Below are 22,653 nucleotides of genomic sequence, written 5' to 3'. Positions count from 1 at the left end.
ATAATAAATTTAAAAATAATGCATACATTTGTGACGACTGGGGTCAAGTTGTATTTTACAATTTTAAAAATGTGCAGAATTTCAGAAGTTACTTCATGTTAAAGTTTAGCTGAGCTGTCACCAATGTCTTACAAATGCATTATGCCATCTAGTGGCAGAAAAATGACCTCAACACAAATCGATATCATCCTCGTTTTGAACTTTAACCCAATTGTATTAATTATTATGAAATTACTGTATCAATGACTAAAAGATGCAGCCATATATTTATTAGTTTAGCATTTTTTCCACTTATGTTAGCATGAGTATGAAAACGTAATTTAAAAAATTATTGTACACTTGATTGTACATTTAGAACAGATATAAAATTTGTGATTAATCGTGAGTTAACTATTGAAGTCATGCAATTAATTATCATTAAAAGTTTTCAATCGCCTGACATCTGTAATTTTTAAGACTAGTGGTGATCAGACTGGCCAAAGCTAACAACAGAGCATGTCAATAGATTAACGAGTCAACTAATCGGTGAACAAGTTGCCATAATAAACTTGAGGGAATTAAAAATAAGAATAATAAATAAAAATTAAAAACTTGCGGAAATAGATTCAGAATCTTGGTTTTCTTGGCAGCCTCCACAATTCACAGTTCAGTTCATTTAAGTTAAATACTTTTCCCTTTGGTGGTGAAAATTACTAGTATATAGAAAATAAAATATATGTGTAACCTCTTCAGTGAAGGAAACAGTAGCTCCTTGACTGTTACACACTGTGGTAGGACGGAATGTTACACTTTCACTCTCGTCTCTTCTACACAATTACAAACTACAACCACAATAATAAACATGTTGTTAAATGAATACCTGCCTCCGTTACTAAAACTGCACTATGCTGTGAAGTTCTCAGTATCTGTATTGATTCTCAACTATTGTTTTTTTTAATTTCATGACTGTTTATCAAATTCCCTTTCAGACTCTTGACACTTTCTAAATGAGAGTTGGGAGAATGTATAAGGTTTGTGTTTGTCATCATGGCTGACGAGCACAGTATGGGCTTGCCTTTGCCATTAAAACATACACTATTGTGTACATATCTCCCTTTTGAAGAAGGGGGGGGGGGGTTCAATCAGGCACGGCCAATCAGCCCTTTGCGATATGATTGCTTATCAAGAGGATGGGCTCGTACTGATTGTCATTGATCAGCAGTTGTGGCTTCCACAGTAGGGAAACTTGGCAATAAAATGTTCCAAAATAATAGCAGCAGAGGCCAGCATATCTGCCGTTAGGGAATCCTTAGAAGAAGTTGAGATACATTCAGTGTTACTAAGTGCTTCAACAACCCGATTCAGTGTGAGAAAAGGAGGAATTGATGTTTTGCTTGAAAGATTGTTGAGCATATATTTATAGAGCCGAGGATTTATTTTCTACTTTCAGACCAAAAGGACATTGATGGAGTGTAGTCACGCTAAAGGATAAAGTGTCTGTGTTTTGATAGAATACAATAGGTAACTTTTGTCTAAAGAGTGGATTGCTATTCCATAAAGACTTCCACACTCATTTTTGACTCAGCTAACGGTCCTGTTGACAAATACGTTCTCAAATCTCTTCTTTTGTCTGATGCCATAGCTCAATATAAACAATACCAAAAAATAATAATAATAATCATATTTATTTTCTCACACTCTGTTCCGCTATGTTTGTACTACTGTGAAGGTCCAGTGTCTCTCTTGGCCGTCTGAACTCTGGTCCCCTCTATGTTGAGAGTATAAGTAGACATGTGTCAACTTACTGGATGGGATAATTCTCACCATCCTGTTATACTACTGCTCATTGTTAAAAGTGTGAATAATCAATAAAAATTCAATAAAAAAATTTGGGGAGTTTTTTTTTGGGGGGGGGGGGGCTATACCATAAGTAGCTTGTTTTCAGAGCGTAATACAAGTAAAAAAAAAAAAAGATAACAAAAAAAAGGAAAACTTTTGTTGCTTGCATAACACACTTGGATTGGATCGATGTTAATTTTTTTGCGCCTTGATGTTTTCTTTGTGTCATATTAAAAAATATACCTAAAAAAAAACCTTACAAAGGTGCTCTCAATGCAGTGTTTGTGTCATTGTTTGCAATGACCCTGCAGTAAAACATTCCGTCGTGCTCATTGCAGCAGTACCGACAATGAGACACACTAGTCATTATAATAAATAACCTCGCGTGACGTTGGTGCAGGGCCAGGCAGAATGGCTTCAGCTCCCACTCAGTGTCTGTCGCCAATGTACCCTGTGATTGACAGGTGACTAGTCCAGGGTGTTTGTTGCCCGCCTTTTGTCTAAAATCAGCTGGGATGGGCTCCAGCGCATTTTGTGCAAACACAACACAAAAGAACAGCATACATGAAGTGGCTGCGTCATGCTTTGCGGCTGTTTTTCTTTTTCAGCTGGAACTAGTTCTTGAAAAAGGTCAAATGACTTAGGAACATATGAGCGAGTACCCATACCAGGTATCGGTACTTGAAATGGTGGCTCAGGCTGATCTGACAGATGGTCGTAAAAAATATATTTATTAATTTATATTAATTTTATTGTGTGTTTAAAATAATAATAAAATTATACATAATATTATAGAAAATTCCCATTCATTTCATGCAATTATAAGGAAAACATTTTATGTATCAATAGTACTTGATATCACTATCAGAGTCTAAAAAAAAGGTGTTATTGAACATCCCTAGTTTGAAATACGAATCTACATTAGCACAAACCCTTCAGGCTTCTGCTAGAAAGCAAACAAATGCCAAAAGAAGACCACTAGAACAACTGAACTGTATTTAAGGTTCATTCAGAGGCAGGTGTATGCGGATTGCAAACAAGCATGAGTTTAAATCTGGTTGGTTAATTCTGAATACATTCACATCCCCTGTTTGTGCACAATTTTGCAACCACAGTATCTCTGTTGCTTATATATGTTTTTTGTTTTGTATGTTTTTTTTGTTTTGTTTTTTACAATTAAGTTGTACAGGTTATAGGTAACATTAAAGGCAAGAAAGGTTTTGAAATTATTCATCTTGGTCAGATTTACATCACAAAAAAATGGCATTGAACACTCTAAAAACAGTTGGGTCAAAACTAACTATGAGTAAAAAATGGGCCGATCCTCTACTTGGGTCTGTTTGACCTAACTACGAGTCAAGAAATGGGCCTTTTAAGTGTAAAACAACTCATAAATATTGGTCAGATCCTTTATTTAAAAAAAAAAAAGGTCATTTTGTATAAAACAACCCAGAAAGTTGGGTTAAATTGACCCATAAAGTTGATCGGTCCATTTTTTTTATCCCAAATTAGGTTACTTTTGACCCAACTGTTTTTAGAGTGAACAGGGGTGTGCAGACTTTTTATATCTGCCCTATAATAAATAATCTTTCTGTAAATAAAACCCGAAGATTATTATCTTTGTAAAGAAAGACTTTCCGATTCATCTCTTGTTTTAGATCTCATTACGTGATTCCATTTACATACCCAATGTTGTTGCACATAATGTTTCTCTTTTCCTTTTTTTTCTTTCTTGAGAAAGAGACCGCATGAACAATACTGAGCAAATAATGTTTCTCTGTGCCAATGCAACTGCTCGTCATCTGCCAGGCCTCAGGCATGTTAAGTCGGTACCCACAGCGGTGACTAATTGTTTGTTATGTCAGTGCCTGTCGTACCCGTTTGCCTTAATGGAGTGTACTGTGGCGATCCATCAGGCCCGATGTCACTTGAAGTGGTTGCGCGTCAGCGGGGCGAGCGTGCCCCGGCACGTGTGATTTACCGGCTGCCCGTTGTACCGCTCGCTCCTCGCCTCTTAGCCGCGCCTTGCAGCGAGCTCAACCCTCTCCTGCACTTTCCTCAGCTTTCCTCCCAGACCAGATTGATTACCGGCGCGGCAGGCTCATGACACTCGCCATCTTCTGGCAACCTTTTAGTGCCATTTTATAGATGTTTAGCGCACCTCATTTGGCTATTTATACATCTGTAAGTGGCCATGAAATATAGATTTGTCTTGATGGGTGTCAGCGGCGGCACTGCGGAAGCTGAGCTCTGGCTGGCACGTCGTTATTTTAATGGTGCGAGATGAAGAGGCCACATGTCGGGAGTCATTTTCAAACAGGCATAAATGCTAGTGTTTTTATTTTCATCTAATGCCCACACTCATATTTTACTGAGTGCAATAAGGCAGCTTGTGTTCAAGAAGTGTTTATTGGTGCGGGGAGATGGAAATGGCGAGGTGAAAGCATACACGCGCACACACTATGAACTATGTGGATGTTCCTATAACAGTAACCTGGTGTGAAAGCTGTCATCCACGCACACGCAAGGTCTCACGGGTAATCAGACGCTGGCACGCGCTCAATGTGATGCGCGGCTTAATTGAATAGTTAACAACTCCATGGACGGCCTGCGCACATTGGAGGTGGCACCTGTCAGCAAGATGTTCTATACCAGCCCTTCGCATTTTTCTACTACTCTGCCTGGTACAGAATGTCAGCGTTGGCGCAGAGCCAAATTAGGGGCAGTGTTGTGCAGCAGGTGGGGAGAGATAGCTGGAGGGTGATGGGAGGCAGGTGCCCGCTCTGCCCCTTCAATGAAGCTCCAGGAGCCCATCTGCACTTCCCCTCAGGCCTTTTTCATGGCCATGTGACAGGAAAGTGACAGTGTGTGCGTGTGTGTGTGTGTGTGTGTGTGTGTGTGTGTGTGTGGCCTACATGTCGGCGTTTGTGTCTGTTGTCCCATCTCAGGACTTAAATATGAAGTGGGTATGCGTGTGTGCGTGTATGTGTGCATCCAGGAAGTCCCTCCTCCCTTGGGCTTGAATATGAAGTGGGACTACGGTGTCCACCCCAAAGACAGGTAGGCTGTCAATTATTAAAGGAATCTTTTTGTCCTTACATATATATATATATATATATATATATATATAATTATTATTATTATTATTATTTATTTATTTATTTATTTTTTCTTTGAAGACCAGTTTTGCGAATCAATGGCAGCAATTTTCTAATTTTGTGGAGCATTTTCCCCCCTACATTTATCCCAGGCACTTCAGACTCTATTGTGCCCTGGTGGGAATTCCTTTCCACGTATAAGTGCATGTTTGACAGCAGACATAGACAAGACAATAACACAATAGACACGATAGACAGAGTACACTCAACAAATGAGCAATTGGATTCTATTGTTACATAATCAGATGTTTTTATTTCAATTCACAACAGTATATTCTTGTCTCGAAGCAAAGCGAAATAATTTTTTTTTAAAAATTACAATTTTAAAAATCTACCTCCAAAGTCAAAACCAAATCAGGACTTATTGTGAAAAATATTACAGAAAATATAAATATTTTATACTAAGTGTATATTATTCATTCATTCATGATTTTTTTTCGACATATCCCTCAGCTTTAACCTGATTTCAGCCAGATGTCTGTGAAAAATGGACTCGATCACCCCAAGCACTTAATTTCGGCGTTAAACCCGCTAGCGGTGTTGGTGTTAGCCGGTTAGCTTAGCAATAAGTATGGCTTCTCCATCTTTCCTCGCCACACCTTTGCAAAAACTATACTTGTTAGATGTGTAGCTTATTCGCCACCATGAAGGTGATAACTACTGAGTCAAGAGTAAGTCCGCAACGTGTTTAGCCACACTAGTGGCCAGTGACGCTTGTTGCTAACTCACTGGTTGTGACTTGACAGTCAACCACATAAATCAGGGGTGTCCAAACTTTTTCCTTAAAGGGCCGCATACAGAAAATTGATGGATGCAAAGGCCACTAAAGACATGATTTGACTATTAAACAAAAAGCAATCCATCAAGCGATTATGTATTTTGAGAAATCGCATCACATCTTCAGCTTTGTCATGATTATGGAGAGACCCACAGCCATGTGTCCGACTAGAATAAATCCATCAAGAGCTATATGTACTAAGATAACAATCTTTAAATCAGTTTTTAGTTGAGTTGAGCTTAAAAAATAAAATAAAAATTAATCCTCACCCAATAGCATTGAGTGAGTGAAATGTTATTTTTTGGTATGTGCCGTGTTACCAAAGTCTCCTTATACAGTATGTATAAATTACTGTAAGTCATTATACAGTAGACCAGAGTTTGCCAACTGCACAAGATTGTCATAAAAGCCAGTTAACACAGTTAATGCAGACACGTGCATAATGATTACACGAGTTATGTATTGAGATGTGCATTATGAGCGCATAATTGTCTCACCAGAACAGATTTAGTAGGAGCCGTCAATTTGCTGTCCATGTGGTGAAGCACTTTTGAAGGCTCGTTGACATAACAGCAGCCACATACACAGTATTATGCGGAGCCAGCTCGGAGCATGTGAATTATTACATATGTCATTCGGATTCTTTATTACATTTCAAGTGTATCAAATTTTCTTTTTTATTCAATTGTCTTTTAAAAATTGTCATTTGTCCAAAAAAATTCTCATAATTTATCTTTCAATTTACTTCATAAGCACATGCATTCATATCTTAGCATTCAGCTTTTCAACAGAAATTGCACTTAGTCCTTTGTAATATACTTAGTTTAAATAGACCTGGTATTTTCAAAGAAATGTAACTTTTTTTGTTGTTGGCACCGCAAGGCTGAAGCCTTTTGCTTTGTTTCCATCGGGTCATTGAGTTTTTAGTCATTTTAGCTTGCGGGTTTTATTTGCGGGCTCATTTCTCAAAACGGTGACAGAGACAAGCATGGGAAATAAGCACAGATGGAGTTTTGAGGGGACGCTTTTGTTATTTTTTAAAGAAAAGACAGATCATTTTTTTAAGTAATCACATTCACTCTCATGTTAAATGAGAGCCAGCAAACAACTGTCACCATTTAAAGGGCCTCTGATTAACCCTAAATCCATTTCAGATGTTCTAAAAGGCTCTTCCTGACATTTGTGTTGCTTTCTAGTAGATGCCTGAATGTGTAACCACATTATTTTATTATTTTTCCCCTCTCGAAACATTATTTTTAAATTGGGTTATAGATTACAATAATGTTTTTTAACTCTTTGACTGCCAGACGTTTTCAGAAATGGGATGATTTAAGCATTTTGACTGATCTTTCAAGGTCCACAGAAAATGTTGTGTTTGGACTATGGAAACACACATACTAACAAATGAAAGATTGAACTCTCATCTTTCATCAGAAAAAAGTTTGTTTCTACCTTATTCCGTTCTTCAGTAATCAGCAATAGAAAATGGTTAGTTTCACCGAAATGCTCTGTTTTGAAACAAAAAGCGGAGAAAAAGAGCTTTTTGTGAAACGATGTTATTTCATGCACTCTAGTGAATTGTACACTTCTTTTTGTCCATGAATGATGCCACAAAAACACCTAAATAGTGCTTTACTTCTGTAAAACGCTTTCACCAACAATGAAAAAGTGTTTTTTGGTTGCAAAATACGTTTATTTCCATTCAACAGTGTAGCAATTTGACAAAACAATTTCGCAAACTATTTACAAATGTGTGCAACTGTGGTACTATTTACAATTATGTGGATGTTTCAAATACAGTTTTTCTTTTTGTAACGCTCCCATGCTTGCAAGGAGATGCAGCAGGATTTGCACAACAGATTAGTTTCACTTGCGATGGCTCCTTTCGCGTGCAGACGTTACACTTTCTTAACGGCCTTTTTTTCTGGGGAATAGCAAGTAGCAGACTGTACCCACTCCTCCGATGAATATGCATTGGACTCGGGGCACTCTTCGTCGTCCGACTGAACGTCCGCCTGAGCGTGCTCGGTTGTGCTCCGCATTTTCCGGTGTTAGCATCGCTAGCCGGTGAACCTTTATGACGTCGTCATAGCCGCCGCGTCAGCGCTTGCAACTTCAGCGTCAACCTCGGAGTCACCATCATCATCATCAATGATGATCATCGTCGTCATCAATGTGCTCTTTAGCGTTGGTCGATGCCTTTCGTCTTTGAAAAAATTTCCCAAATGTGAGCTGCTTGCAACCGGTCGCCATTGTTCGCTTCTTCAGCCATCTAGCTCCGCCTCACGTCTTCTACTGCCGCGTCAATGCTTCCAACCTCGGAGTCACCATCATCATCATCGATGATGATCATCGTCGTCATCAATGTGCTCTTTAGCGTTGGTCGATGCCTTTCGTCTTTGAAAAAAAATCCCAAGTGTGAGCTGCTTGCAACCGGTCGCCATGTTCTCTTCCCTTCCCCAGCCATTGTCCCCTCTAGCTCCGCCTCACGTCTTCTACTGACGCCTACCCAATCTTGTCAAAAGAGAGTAATTGCTGCCATCTAGGGGCCAAAAATAGTCATTAGGCTAACTAGATCTGCTTGAATCTTTCACCACAGCTGGCCAAGGCTTCCCTCCACCCGTTTCAAAAAAAAATAAAAAATTGGATGACGTCTTTTAACGTCATTGGCGGCCCTCCGTAGGTTTTTACTTGACGTCTTTTAACGTCCATGGCAGTCAAAGAGTTAAAAGTTTTTCATGTTGGCCTATTTTTTTTTTACTATCTCAAAAACCTGGTATTTAAACAGGTATGTGCAGAAAAAAAATCATAGATAAAATGTGGAAAGATTGTATGATGTAAGATGTAGAACAAAGAAATGTGTGAATGCGGTGGTGACTATCTGTGTATTGAATCGTTCAGAAATGCCTTTAATTTTTAATGAGTGGGTTTGTGTGTGCTTTTGTGGTGAACTTGTGGCCATCAGTGCAAAGCTACATTTCGACACAATATGGACTCACATAAAATTAACTTGTAAATCCCTGAAATGATTTCATCAGGCATATCAAAATCACGCCTGCATGAGCAAAAAAGTCAGTGAAAAGAAAAAGCACTTGTCAGGTCACGCAAAATACCAAGTAAAAGTAGATTTTATACTTTGTAAATATTTTTTTCTAAATGCCTCTACAGTTTTTTTTCTTCTTCAGACACAAATTGTGGTTTATTTTACTTGACAATGTACAGTACGTTTTGTAACAGTTATAGGCATTCGGAAGAGTAAGTGAGCCAGCTGATCAATAAGTGAATCGTTTCCGTTACACAATTTGGTGTTTAACTTACCAGCCAAGTGGGACGGGAGCATCTTAACCAGCACCTTGGCAAAGGTCTCATGTTCGTTCATCCACTGGGGCCCGTGGAAGACCACCCGCCATCTGCCAATAGACATTAGGGAAGATTTAGTAATTAAGTGATAGGCTAAGGACTAAATTGGGTGTTTGAGGTCCCTACAGCCATGCAGATAGGGGATTCTAATTGACCGGAATATTGATTACCCCGGTAAGGGGTGTGCACAGTAAATTCATGAGCTATCGATTAGCTGTTACACCTCCTCACTTGTCAATGAAGGAGTATCCTTTCCCCGCAGCCACAGTCAAGCGGTTTCGTTCACATGGCAATAGTTAACAGGAATATTTCTATATTTTCATAATACTGACGATGGAGCCATGTGTAAAATTAAGTGCATTTAAGAGACATTGTAGATCCTTCCACTCATGTAAACATTTTCAAAATTGCACATTTTTACGACTTAATATCGAATCAGCAATACAATTTTGGAGCGATTGAATGATCTGAATGAATTGCTATTGGAGCCAATCACAAGAAGGAGTCATGCAATATCAACAATTATGAAACTCAACTAAAAAGAGAATTGCTGAACCAATTTAAGATTACAAATTGAATTGTTGACTAATTAAAAAAAAAAAAAAGCTTCAATTGGTAACACATGATTGAATTAAGTTAATCCAAAGTAAATATATTAAGTATAATTAATGAGTTCATTAAACTTAATATATTCATAATACATTCATATTAAGGGTTAACTTTGAAATAACTTAATTCAAGCGAATAAGAATAAATAATATTAAGTTTAATGAATGAATAATTAATTAAACTAAATATATTCACTTTGGATTAACTTAATTCAATTGTGTATTACCAATTGAAGCAATTTTTTTTAAGTTGGTCAAAAATTTAATTTGTAATCTTAAATTGGTTCAACAGCTCTCTTTTTATAGTGTATTTCCATGCGTCTGAGTCTTTTTAGTGTGTTGTAACAATTGGCGCCGGCGTCTCCAAGTTTCAAATGCAATGTTAAGCAGGTAGGGCACATAATTGAATATTCAATTACCACCCACTTGGGCGAGTTAAATCAAACAAAACATTGCTTTCAGGTAGTTTCTGGCTACCCTAAAATTGTTGGCACAGTTGATTTTAATGAATACTTTTGTTTGCCTCTTCCGCTAACACTTCCACTTCCATCACTTCAAAGTTCATTTTTGCTTGCATTGCGCTCTCAAATTAAAATACATGGAAAAAAAAAACTTTTAAATATTGAATACACGTTGTCAGAACCATCAACACGGAGATGTCATGCCAGATTGCGGTCCTCCGCGCCTTTAATTCCATATTAAAGATACAAACAGCTTGGCCAAGAGAATCAGCTGCTTGTCTGAAGTGGTATGTACAGAATACTTGAACTTACCACAAAAGAAGAATGATCATGTATATGACAAATTTCTTCCGAAGAACTGGGCAACTATGTGCTGAAAGGGATTTCGGAGCAGTGTGAAGGTTTGCCACACGACAGTCTCTAACCTGAGTCATTTAGAGCCTATTACAAAGCGTCAATATATTGATCCAAACAAGTGTCTCCGTGTACTGCTCTGTAAACACACCGGCGCTGTTTTTATCTGCTTGAATCTTATCAGGATTCAAATCTTTTCCTCTTCAATTCACTATAATGTGATCCTACAGATTTGGAGATTAGCATTTGAATAATTGTACCTTTAGTTTAGAGCAGGGCTCCTGGCAACTTACTGTAATCATTATAACTTTTTTTGCTATAATTTTTTGGGAGGGGACAGATAGATGTTTTGCCTCTTCTGTCTTCCCTTTTGAAAATATCATACAGTGTGCCACCAAATGTGCAATATTCCCAAAGTTTCACATTTGTTTTCTGCTGCTATTAATCACACTGGACTGTAAAATGGCAATGTTGTGGTGTCGAGGGTGAAATGAGTGGAATTGCCACGGTCATGTTCCCATCACTAAAAGCGCATCATTCCATGCACTTTTCCTGTGATTGAAGCAAGCTCTCGCCATTTTCGCACCACTAAGTGTCACCCTCCAGCCATGCTCGCAAATTGAATTAGTTTCAGTGTGAATTTATGCTTCAAAACTAGTAATTATGTTTTAACCCCAGAGGAAACAAGCAAAATGCGTCATATCTTCAAAAGTGGTGAAATGCGCTGATGTCTGATTAAACGGCAACCGATGGGACAAAAGTTGGAAGCGCAGCAATTTAGCAGCCATTCATCTGTTGGCAAATTAAATCACACTACACTTGACATCTTTTTGGAAAGTTTCATAAATCTGATGGAAAAAGTTGCTCTCTCAATTACCATGTGAAATTAATCTCCTTAATCCCAATTTGATCTTTTTCATGCGTATTAAGGGGTATCTCTCATCTGCCCACCTGTGTGTTTTAAATCTCTGTCACAGTCTGGACGTGACTGTTGAACACCTCAGCAAGATGGAGAACTGATTCAAACAGAATGTCATTAATCTAATGCCTTTTTAAAGATAATAATGTTCCATTTTTGATTGACTGTCATTTGCAGTGTTGTGTGAATACGCTTTGAGATGTTTCTAATATTTTGTTTGCCTTATTGATCCGCGTGAGTTTGTATTGCTTGCGACTAGGGCTGTGAATTGCCTAGTACCTGGCGATTCGATTTGTATCACGATTCTTAGGTCACGATTCGATTAGATACCGATTAATCCCGATGCGAATCTATAAATTGATTATTGCGATTTTTTTTTAACTCAAATTTAGAAAATACTAATCAGTAAACTTGTACGTGTACACTGTAAGATTTGTATGAAAATGTATTTATTCATCTGAAAATTCAGGTTGCAGTCTGTTTCATGTTTGAACAGCACTGAAATAAAATATTACGGCTTAATGTTCCATTAATATAACATTCTTCCATGCTTAATGTGTGAATCCTAACCCTAAGGAAGACGTTTGTTTTGTTTAATATTCCCATAAAAAAGTGATGTTTAAAAATCGATTCGGCCGCATATCGAATCGATTCGAGAATTGTACACTGTATTATCGCGATATATTGCCGAATCGATTTTTTCTAACACCCCTACTTGGGACCAAAAAGTGACCAACTGGTGGTGCTATCTGCTATGATTGTTATGTTGACCAGCCAAAGACAACAAAAGTGAGTGATAGTGATTTTATTTATTTATTTATACTTTTGTGTACAATATAGTTTTAAAACAAATCATTATTTAAATACAATTATTTTCCCATTTTGAAGACCATTGGTAAAAGTTCAAACTGCATAATGTTGTGTTTTGTTTTCAAATTGCTAACTGGCTAAGAGGTCATGCAGTTAACAGCCTAACTAGTCTACTAGGCCATCTGAGCTTATTTCGGAGGAAAAGAAATGAGTATAATTGTGTTTGGTATGTGGGTGTGTATTTGAGTTGTTTCATGCAATTGAGTTGTACAAGTCACCGGTCAAATTAATGTTGGAAAAACTGTTTTGAATGATTTATCCTGGTCTGATTTTTTTTAAATCACAAAAACTTATCATTCAACATATCATGGCTAGCCATCAAAAAAAGAAGTAAAAAATGGATTGTGATAGATTATGTTTATTTTTTAAGCATAAAAGGCTTGTAATAAAAAAATATTAGAGACAGATAAAGACAGGACATTTTTATCGTCCTCAGGTAAGACTACACATAGAGTTTGGGGGCCCCCTGGTGGCTTGGGGGTCCTAGGCAGCCGCCTACTTGGCCCTATAGCAGTTTAACCTTCACACAGACTACTGAAATACTCTCATACATTCCAATGAAATGCTCTCTCACATCTTAGTGAAATACTCACACACACGAATGAAATGTCACAGACACTACAGAAATACATTCAATTACTGTACTTTTTCTCTCACACACACACACATACACTACATGCCAATACTGAAATGTATTTACATGATACAGATTTTTTTTCCCCCTCACACTCAACAGAAACACTCTCACAAAATATTGATACATTCTCAGACACACACTAGTTTAATCTTCACACAGACTACTGAAATATTCTCATGCTCTCCAATGAAATGCTCTCTCAACACTTTCCATTGGAATGCTCTCACACACCACTGTATATACTCTCACAACCACTACTGAAATGCATTCACATACTATGGATTTTTCTCCCTCACGCAGGACAGAAACACTCTCACACAACACTGAAACACTCTCATATGCACTGCTGAAATTCTCTCATACACTACTGAAATGCAGTCACACACTACAGAATGTTTTTGCCTTCACACACACAGCAGGAGCACTCTCACACACAATTTAAATGCTCTCATACACACTACTACTACTATTACTACTACTACTACTACTAGAACATGTTTATACACACTGAAATACTCATGCATTCTATTGAAATGTTCTCACACATTACTGAAATGCATTCACACACTACAGAATGTTTCCCCTCACACACACAACAGAAACAAACACTCTCATGTATACTATTAAAATGCTCTCACACACATGTGACTGAAATAATCTTTTTTTATTTTTTGCTGGAGAGCTTAGTATTGTTCATTCGGTTCATTTGACATGTCATCATCATTGCTCTGGCCTTATTTTTATTTTTTATTTTATTTGGGTGAGCATGTGTATGTGCATGTGCGTCTGTGCATGCGTGAGAGTGTGTATTCATTAGTTCACCTAAAACCTATTTAAAAAATCCCATACCGTTCACCTAAACCAAACACTTCCAGCCAGACTTCCAGAGTCGTGAGGCCGTCAGGAGACCCGAGGAAGGACCAAAGAAAGGGAAATGAAATCCAGCACCGACCAGACACCACCCACCCACCGGGCCACCAACCAGACTCCTTCACCAACCTCAGAAACATCTTTAAATTCCAAATTAGACTGAAATATTCTAACACACACTACTGAAATGCATTCTCACACTACAGAATTGTTTTCCCTCACACACTGTTTAAACACTCTCATACATGCTACGAGAACACTCTCATGTCACTACTGAAAGGGTTTCACACTACTAAAAAGTCACATACTAATGACAGAATCTCATTCACATTAATGAAATATGCTGCACACACTGATCCAAACAAAATACTAATGGTAATAAAAATAGTACTGAAAATCCCACACCGTACGGACATGCTTCAGTGTGTGTCATAGGGGTAATCCTAAATTAGGCGCCTGTATTTGCTCCTTTATTTTTAATCACTTTCCTTCGCTCTCGCATGCTACAAATGCTAACGTTTGTCTCGTAAAGGCTTCAGCGCTGCATGTGCCTCAATGAATTTCCTAGTTTTCCTCATTCACTTGTGCTGCTTACATTAATGTGCGGTTACTCTTCACCGAAGGACTCCCGCGTGTGTGCGTGCGCACAAGCAAGCGGACGTCTGTCCTTTTGCTAGGATTAGGGCGGCGAATGCTGCAAGAGGATGATCAGACTGGGAGCACACCAGGGTTGCTGTGCGATCACAGAGGGATTATGGGGGATATGGTGTTGTAGTGCATTGCAGGGCTGCCTCCAGTTAGGCTCATCTCCGCCACGCTCCCCTCACACACCCCACTTTAATTGCCTTTGCTTCTTTCATTACTTTTATTGCCTCTCCTCTGCATTGCGTGCTCCCCGCCCGGGCTTGTGGAAAGGTCATTGTGATGGCGGTCGTGCGTGCGCGCACACACACACACACATAGACGCACGCACACACTCCCTGACAAGCAGAAATTGGCTGAGGCGCTAAAGCCGGAGAAACCAGTGACACAATGGGGTGGCCACTAACACGCTGAGCAGATTTTAATCACATCTATAATTCACGACATCATACCAAGGTGGTAAGGAGACCAGAATTATAGTTGTGAATGCCATCTAAAAAAGGCGCTTGACACACAGACATGATTCCGGGTTATTTTTAGATGCTGTTTATGAGGTTGATAATCTAAACAAACACAATCTCTCTGTGATATTAAGGTGAAGGTGAAATGGCGGCGAGGCCGTGTTTGTTGATGCCATTATTTTGGTTGTTGGGATGACCAAACTGTTCTGGCCCCAATGCCAAGTAATCAGGACACATTAGTGTTGTTTTGATACCACTCTTTGGCCCCTGATACCGATTCTGAAACCCAGTTTTGCAATGCCGATACCGTACTAATATAAAGTTTTTTCCTTGTTTTAATTGTAATTCTAAACTACTGAAATATTTCCTCATTGCCAACATTTTCCTTCCTTGAGACATGCTATTTTATTTTATTTTTTAAACTGCGCTGCCATTGGTTCAGAGCATTCAAGTGCCAATAAGATGTCTTGGCTCGGCATGCAGCGAACATGTCACACATCAGTGAATGTTGTGTACAAGCAAGAACCAAGATGCAAAATGGCATCGGCATGTTACTTGTTAGTACTCGCCGATGCCGAGACCTCTCTCGATACCGGTATCGGAACAACACTAGGATACAGTATTATAACAGTACTAGTAGCAATAATACAACGGTACTAGTAGTGTGCAATGTCAACTAGTGAACAGCTTGTCTCAGATGTAACAAGTAGTTATAAACTAACCCAAATTGGGTCACGAATGGATCAACGCAACTTTTTAAGTTGGTGAGCATACCCACTTTTTTTTTTATTGTTGGACCTCCAAACTTATTCAATTACTTATAAATTACTAATTGAATTAATTTATTGGGTTTATTTCATACAGAAAAAAAGGGCTCGCCTTCAAAGGTGTGCTATTTTTTCCACATGAATTTCAATGATATTTACAAGTCTCAGAAAAAATTCCATCTCCGTGATTTACAGCCGGCCTCAGAATCCATTGACTCACGCCTATTTGGTGTTTGTGTACTTATTTCCAGGCTACGCCGCGTGGGCTTAAAGTAGAAGACTGGACGGGACCCACCCGAGGCGTGTCGAGAGAGTGAACCCTGGGTCTTCCCTGAAGCCTCCTTTAAGTTGGGAGATGCCGGGAACACCTCATCATCCAGGCGGCATGCGGAACAGATGCCCGAGCCACCTCATCTTATGACCTCTCACCCTCACTGTGACATATCATTCTACTGTAGTTTTTAAGAGTTTGCTAACTTTCCATCTCGCCTCCCCTCGGCCAGACACATCCCTACAGAGAGCGACAGCATTTTAAACCTACTCAATAAAATATGACTTGTCTGGCGGTACTGGGGTGAGGGTCATATGTTGATGGACGGGTGTCTCACAGTTATAAAACCATCTCCACTTGGCCGGCCAGCAGGACTCAAATGTAAGCCAGCTTTCTGCTACCTGGTATTTGCTTGCATTACACTTCTGCCTGACGTCCTCTGGAATGGAAAAGGAGGGAAATATGGGCTGGTTGAGGGGATGGAGGGAATTCAGAGGTGGAGAGATGTGAACCCAATCTGCTATGTGTTGACTGTACTGATGAGGGGCTTGTGCTGAGACCAGCTTCTCCATCCCATCATTCCTTGTGTTTACTTTGAGCCAGACGAGCGACACACAGCGACCTCCCCACTCGTATCCTCTCTGAGATGGCCTGCGTCAAGAAGAGACGCGCGAACCATAAGCATGATGTTGTGGTCCAAATGAAAAAGATGGCACAAAGACAATGGATCGTTGTAATATTCAATATTATTTTGTACCCCCCCAGGCATATGTTTGTTTTTTCACTTTTTTATAAAAAATCACAATTTTAACAAACTAGCAAACACAGAATCTATATGAAAACATCCAAAAGATATCCAGTGTGATACTACAACCACACATTAATGGTTCAGTAAGGTCATGTGATACAAAAGTCAGCAGTGGGCTGAAAGCAAATCAGACATTTATTGAGAATGATAATAACAAGGATTTTTAGTGTGTGGGATTTAGGTTGAAGTCAGCAAAATTGGAGGTAAATTGTTCTTTTGTGTCCCGATTGCTTGATGCAGGAAGTCCCATTTTGAATGCTGGGTGGGGGGATGCTACTCTCGGCGCGCTGAGCTTGACCCCGTGCCTCCATTATGTGTCATTAGTGGTACTTTCAGAGAAGCTGGCCACCCTGAGACCTGACAGCCCCTCCTCGGATATTTAGCCATGCATATGGATGGATTTCTGATCCCTCTCATCCACCACCGAGGACGAGGGAATTAGGCCAGTGAGGAGGAGAGTAGGGGGCTTAAAGGGAGCATCCATATCTGACTTTAATGGCAACGATGGAGCTATTACTCCCGCTAAGGGGCGGCACTCATGCTTGGCTGCTTGTTTGTCTGTTGTGGTGTCACACAGGTGATCAACACTGCGAAAGGGTCACGTTTGATGACCTTTCTGGGTCGTGCGCATTCACACCCGTGCGTGAAAATAGACTAGATGCTCCCCTGAAGAGCTGTCTTTTAATTCCATGTTGTAATAAAATGTGTAGCCATGATGGCATATTAAAATGCGCATTTGGCACTCGGCGGTGTTCATTAGCAGTTTACTCTTCCGCATCACTTACGTTGACTGTGGCCCGTGATTGATGGAGGGGCTGGCGTGGTGTTGTTGTTTATTTGTATATCCGAAAATGTAATATTCATGTTGCACGCTTTTGTGAGCAGACGTTTGCTAGATTCAGTGGAATGGTACTTGGGATTAGATTTTCACAGCAGATTGCTATTATTAAAGGGGAAAAAAGTCCTTTGAGCAGTCATCTTCCAGGGGAGGCAATCTCTCTCGCCGCCTGAGTGCTGCTCCATGGCTCTTAATGCACTGAAGCAAAAGAGCTTTGGCCCACAACCTTTCACGCCTTCAACTCTCCTTTTTGTGATTGAATAGTTAATAACTATGAGTCGCCTCTAAAAGCCTGCTCTTCTTTTTTGTCTGTTTGGCCACTGCACCTGCCCAGTGGATGTCTGAATTCCTGTAGTCGCGACTCTGATGCTTAAGTCAACTAATAGGCCACCTCTGCACTAGTCTTACTTCCTCTTCTTATCTGACTCGTGTGTCCACCATTCCTTTTTTCTAAAGACAGTTTCCCACTCTGCAGTCTGGTTTGGTTTGTTTCTTCATGGTATGGTTTGAATCGGTAAATCCTGTTTAAGCTTGCATTTCACAGATAGTTGTAGCTAGCCTGGCAAGCCACACCCACTTTCTTTAAAAAGAAAATGGGTCTGGACAGGCGTCCACAGACAGCGATTCGGCACGGCCGGAATTTTTTTTGTCTATTTGCGTAACGTCGTCTTCGTGATCAACGTCAGTCTTCACTATTCAAGTTTTCCCCGCAACAACGACATTCAACAACAACGTCATTCACTACTGTCTCTCTAGTAGCCATGTTGGCGTTTGAAAAAAAAAGACTTTAACGAGTCGCTTTTCTAACTTATCTCATTGGTTCATTCCACTGTCTGTTAGCTCAGGTGTGACTGATAGGGCGGTCGATCAGACTCACTCTCCGGCAAAGCCGCGAGTATGTCTGGATTTCAAAGCTAAGTTGTAGCTACGTATAAAGAACATGACCTCATAGCAACTCACCAATAAAATCAACAAAGTAAATAATGATGATAAAAATTTTGGGGGGATAACAACATTGCCACAACACCAGACTGAGCAAAAAAGATTGGTTAATGGTGAGTGCTTTGACGTTTACGGCAATGTTGAACTGTCAACAACGTTAGCATTTAGCATTAGTTAAAATAATAACACAACTACGGTCACCAGATAGACTGGCAATTAAATTTGTCATAAATAGTGTCCCAGTTTTTAATTGACAAAATCTTGTCACCTTGGGTCAACCTCCATTTTGTTTGGATTTAGAACACCGCTAACCAGTGGCCACCGCTAGCAAAAATCTGATCAACAGGGGTTTGTCATTGTTTCAACAAAATGAAGTCTCGAAGAGTGCAAATTTTTAGAGTGACAAGGTTCAGAGCGATGTGCCCAAGAACACAGACTGTTATTCTGTTTGGATTGATTCATTTACTATGGCAAAGAACATTCATCAAAGCATAAACACCATAAATCTAACGTACACAATCATGAACTGATCCAATGAACGGCTGTGTTTAGTAGTTAAACAATTCCACACAAACAAACCACCTTCACATGAGGTTTGTCGATAGTATTAGCTAGCAAACTTTCTTAATTAACACACTAGCACAAGCTGATGTGACCTCACACAAATGGCGGTAAAGCCCTTAAAGCTACTGAACAGAAAATTCCATTTCAAATCGCTACTGTCTGCCACCTGTTGACGAAAAATGAAACTACACACACACTTGTATACAATGCGCACAGACGTCACATTTGCATACAGAAGGAGTCCAGTCTGAAAACTTTTGGCCAGAGGCTTGAAGGAATACCTTGAAGAGCTAAGGTGTCAATCTACTAATTAGAAGATGTTTTAGTCATGAATGGTTAAAAAAAATATTCAACACAAACAAACCTTGACATGAGGCTCGTAAATAGTATTGGCAAGCAAATTAGCCTAAGTATCATGTTAGCAAAAACTAACATAAGCATTTCACAAACGGTATTGGTCACAAACTCACCTTTTGAAATGCACATACAATATTAGATGTAAGGAAATAATGCAAGCAAATTGCAATAGTACAGTAAACTTTACGGTCTATTTGTAGCTGCATTGGGAGAGAAACAATTTCAGGTGCTTTCATGGACCGCCAATAAAACAGGACATCTTGAAGGGGGGGCACAAATTAAACCTAACAACACCAAGATGGTGGGAATGTAATACTGCCATTGCTATTGCCTCAGCACAAAAACATTGAATAGGTATGTTTGTCAGTGAATAACAGATTGGTTGGAGAAAAAGAAAACAAAATCTGTGTCAGAGCTATTGCATTCATCGTCTTTTTTTGTCTCGATTTCATCTCTTTAGAAAAACATTTTTCAGGTAAAGAGAAGTTCTCTTACCAGGCTGACACTTTAGCCTTAATAAGAGTCACTTTAAAAATATTTTTTTAAATCAGTGACTTTGCAATTGCTGGACTCCCATTAGAAATAATCACACTATCATCATAAAAAAAAGCTTAAATTACATTTTAAGATTCTTAACAGTGCCTAAACATTGTGCAACAAGACCTCTACAGCATCCAAAGAGTGCTGAAGACAACCCTTAATAATAGAAAATATTCCAAAATATTCCTTCCTCCTACAAAAGACCTTTGTTCATTTGCAAAAGCATTAAAAAAAAAAAAATCTGCCCACAAGTTAAGACATTTTCTGCCTGTCAAGCATAACTTTGCCAAAGAGAATCCTGGAGAAGCGACTGCCTTGGTGCAGTTTTCAAGAACAAAAAGCCAAAAGTGCATTTAAAAAAAAAATCTGTATCAAAATCCTGTATTCATTTTGGACATGGACTTTAAAACATCATGTTTAGGGCTATCAAAGATCTTTTTTCATTTTTTATTGCCTCTGTGGCTTCTTGTATGCATTCAACACACACACACACACACACACTCACACACATACACATTCTCACTGGGACAGCTCATTAGCCCATCCTACGCTCACAGCTCTGGCAGAATGTGACCCTGCCTAATTGTGTACCATGCTCATTTGTTCTCCCTGCATGACGTGACGATTGCTTATTTATTCTCCTCAGGGCTCTCATCTCGCAGAAAAAAAATGATTGGCTCATTTCATTCACTGCACATTTATTCGAGCTTTATTTGATAAGCGCGTTCCCCCTCCGGCATTCAAATCCCTTCATTTACTCGTGCTTTGCAAAGTTTTAATTTCACCCGGGCACATTATTGCTCAGATTGTGTCGTGCGCTAATTATCTGCGATACAGAAGAACTTTTGCACGTATGATCCTGTTTATTCGGGTAGAATCGAGCAGCACAAAAGGGGGTCGACATTAATGATGCAGTGTGAATATTTGAGGAGGCAATTGTGTACACAAAGCTGGCAGACGTGCTCAACAAGAAGCTTAAGAGGGATTTGGACACCGCCGAGGCGCCGTCCGAATTAGCAGACCAAATTTGCATTGTGTTCTGATTTGACATCTAGTTAGAGGCCTGCTTCACAAATAAAGCCATTAAGGCTTTTGTTCCAGTCGTGTAATAAGGGAGTGCACCGAATATAGGATAACAAGACTTGGCTGATTGGGAATTTGGTTAACAGTGTTACATGAGCCTTGGTCAAGTTGACTGGCTGTCTTCTCTCCTTCATGCAATTGTTGAGTACATTTACATTGAGCAAAGTGTTTACTTTCATTTTAGTCACACTTATTCAGCCGTTTAATGCCACTCCCTGTTGAAGTTGACTAAAACTGAGGAAATTACACACTGTGTGTTTAAAACAACCCAACCTTTACTGTAAACCAGCTAGCCTGACGTGCTGAAAAATCTTATTGAAAGTCTTCTCACGAGTGGAAGTTGACTACCAGACTGTTAATACATTTGCATCTGAGTCCCAAAATTCTGAATTACAGTTAAAGGTGTATTCAAGGATCTTCTCGAAAAGTAGAAGTCAAACGTCCTTTTTTAAAAATGTGCATGTGAAAGAACATCCTACCTGCTCGTCCAGGGCAAACGCCCACTGTAAAAAGGGGGGAGCGATATTTACTTGAAAAAGTTGATGCACTCAGAAATTCAAAACATTTTTTCAAGTAAATCTCAACATTTGTGTGCAAGCTCATCTTCATCAGTTTCGGAAGCCAGCCTCACTTCAGAGTCGATGTCCTCTTGCGGCTCTCAACCATTTTCAAAGTATGCTGTGAGATCATGGCCCTACAACGATGAATGGCTGAATCCAAAGCTCAGCAGCTACATGCTAACCTTGCTCTGCAAGCTGAATTCTCGCGGGATTTGTGAGTTCACAAACTCCCGAGACTATATCTTGTAATGAGCCCGCTGATTATCACGGCCAATCACAAGGCGGTATTGTGTTTGGGGGCGGGATATGGAGCTGTGACGAAACCAGGAAGCGCTGACTCCGGGGGAAACAATTAACCTAACATAGACGAATGGACGCTGCAATTAACTCATTCACTGCCATTGATGGTTATAGACGTCAAAAAATAATTTAAAAAAAATAATTCTACTTTTGTTAACGAGTATGAAAACCTAGATTTTTTTTATTTTTCATTTAGAACAGAAATAAAATTTGTGATTAATCGTGAGTGAACTATTGAAGTCATGCGATTAATTACGAATAAAAACTTGAATCGCCTGACGCCCCTAATTTTTAATAATCATCTCGTCAGGCAATTAAAATTTGTAATTGTAATTAATCGCATGACTTCACTAGTTAACTCACAATTAATCACAATTTTATATCTGTTCTAAATGTACAGTTTCATACTCTTGTTAACAAAAGTGGAAAAAAATGTTAAATGTGCTATTTTCTCTTCCTAAGACGAGACCGAAGACGATATTTTCAGCCGTTGCCGTGATTGGTCAAAACAAGTGTCGAGTGTCCCGCCTTTCCCAAGCAAATCACTGCGGAGCAGTCCCAGATTGATAATGTGGAGAACTCCCTTGAGTGAATCACAACGAGCTACATGCTACAAACACTCGAAGTGCACATGTGCAGCTAGGAACGAGCACGCACAACGTCATCACGGTAAATTAATGACAGGAT

The 22,653-nt window shown here is 39.4% G+C and overlaps 1 long non-coding RNA gene across 1 annotated transcript in view; it reads left to right on the top strand.

Moving 5' to 3' along the window:
- LOC144050721 (uncharacterized) overlaps positions 1–17,945 on the top strand; it is a 55,246-nt gene extending 37,301 nt beyond the window's left edge. The window contains exon 5 of the long non-coding RNA XR_013293910.1: positions 15,955–17,945. This is a non-coding gene — a long non-coding RNA (uncharacterized LOC144050721). The remainder of the gene's footprint in view (positions 1–15,954) is intronic.
- The last annotated feature ends 4,708 nt before the right edge of the window (positions 17,946–22,653 follow it).

Source organism: Vanacampus margaritifer, chromosome 4 (genome assembly GCF_051991255.1).
Source record: "Vanacampus margaritifer isolate UIUO_Vmar chromosome 4, RoL_Vmar_1.0, whole genome shotgun sequence".
Taxonomy (NCBI): domain Eukaryota; kingdom Metazoa; phylum Chordata; class Actinopteri; order Syngnathiformes; family Syngnathidae; genus Vanacampus; species Vanacampus margaritifer.
The sequence above is the reverse complement of the archived record's forward strand: the minus strand, read 5'-3'. Positions and strand labels throughout refer to the sequence as shown.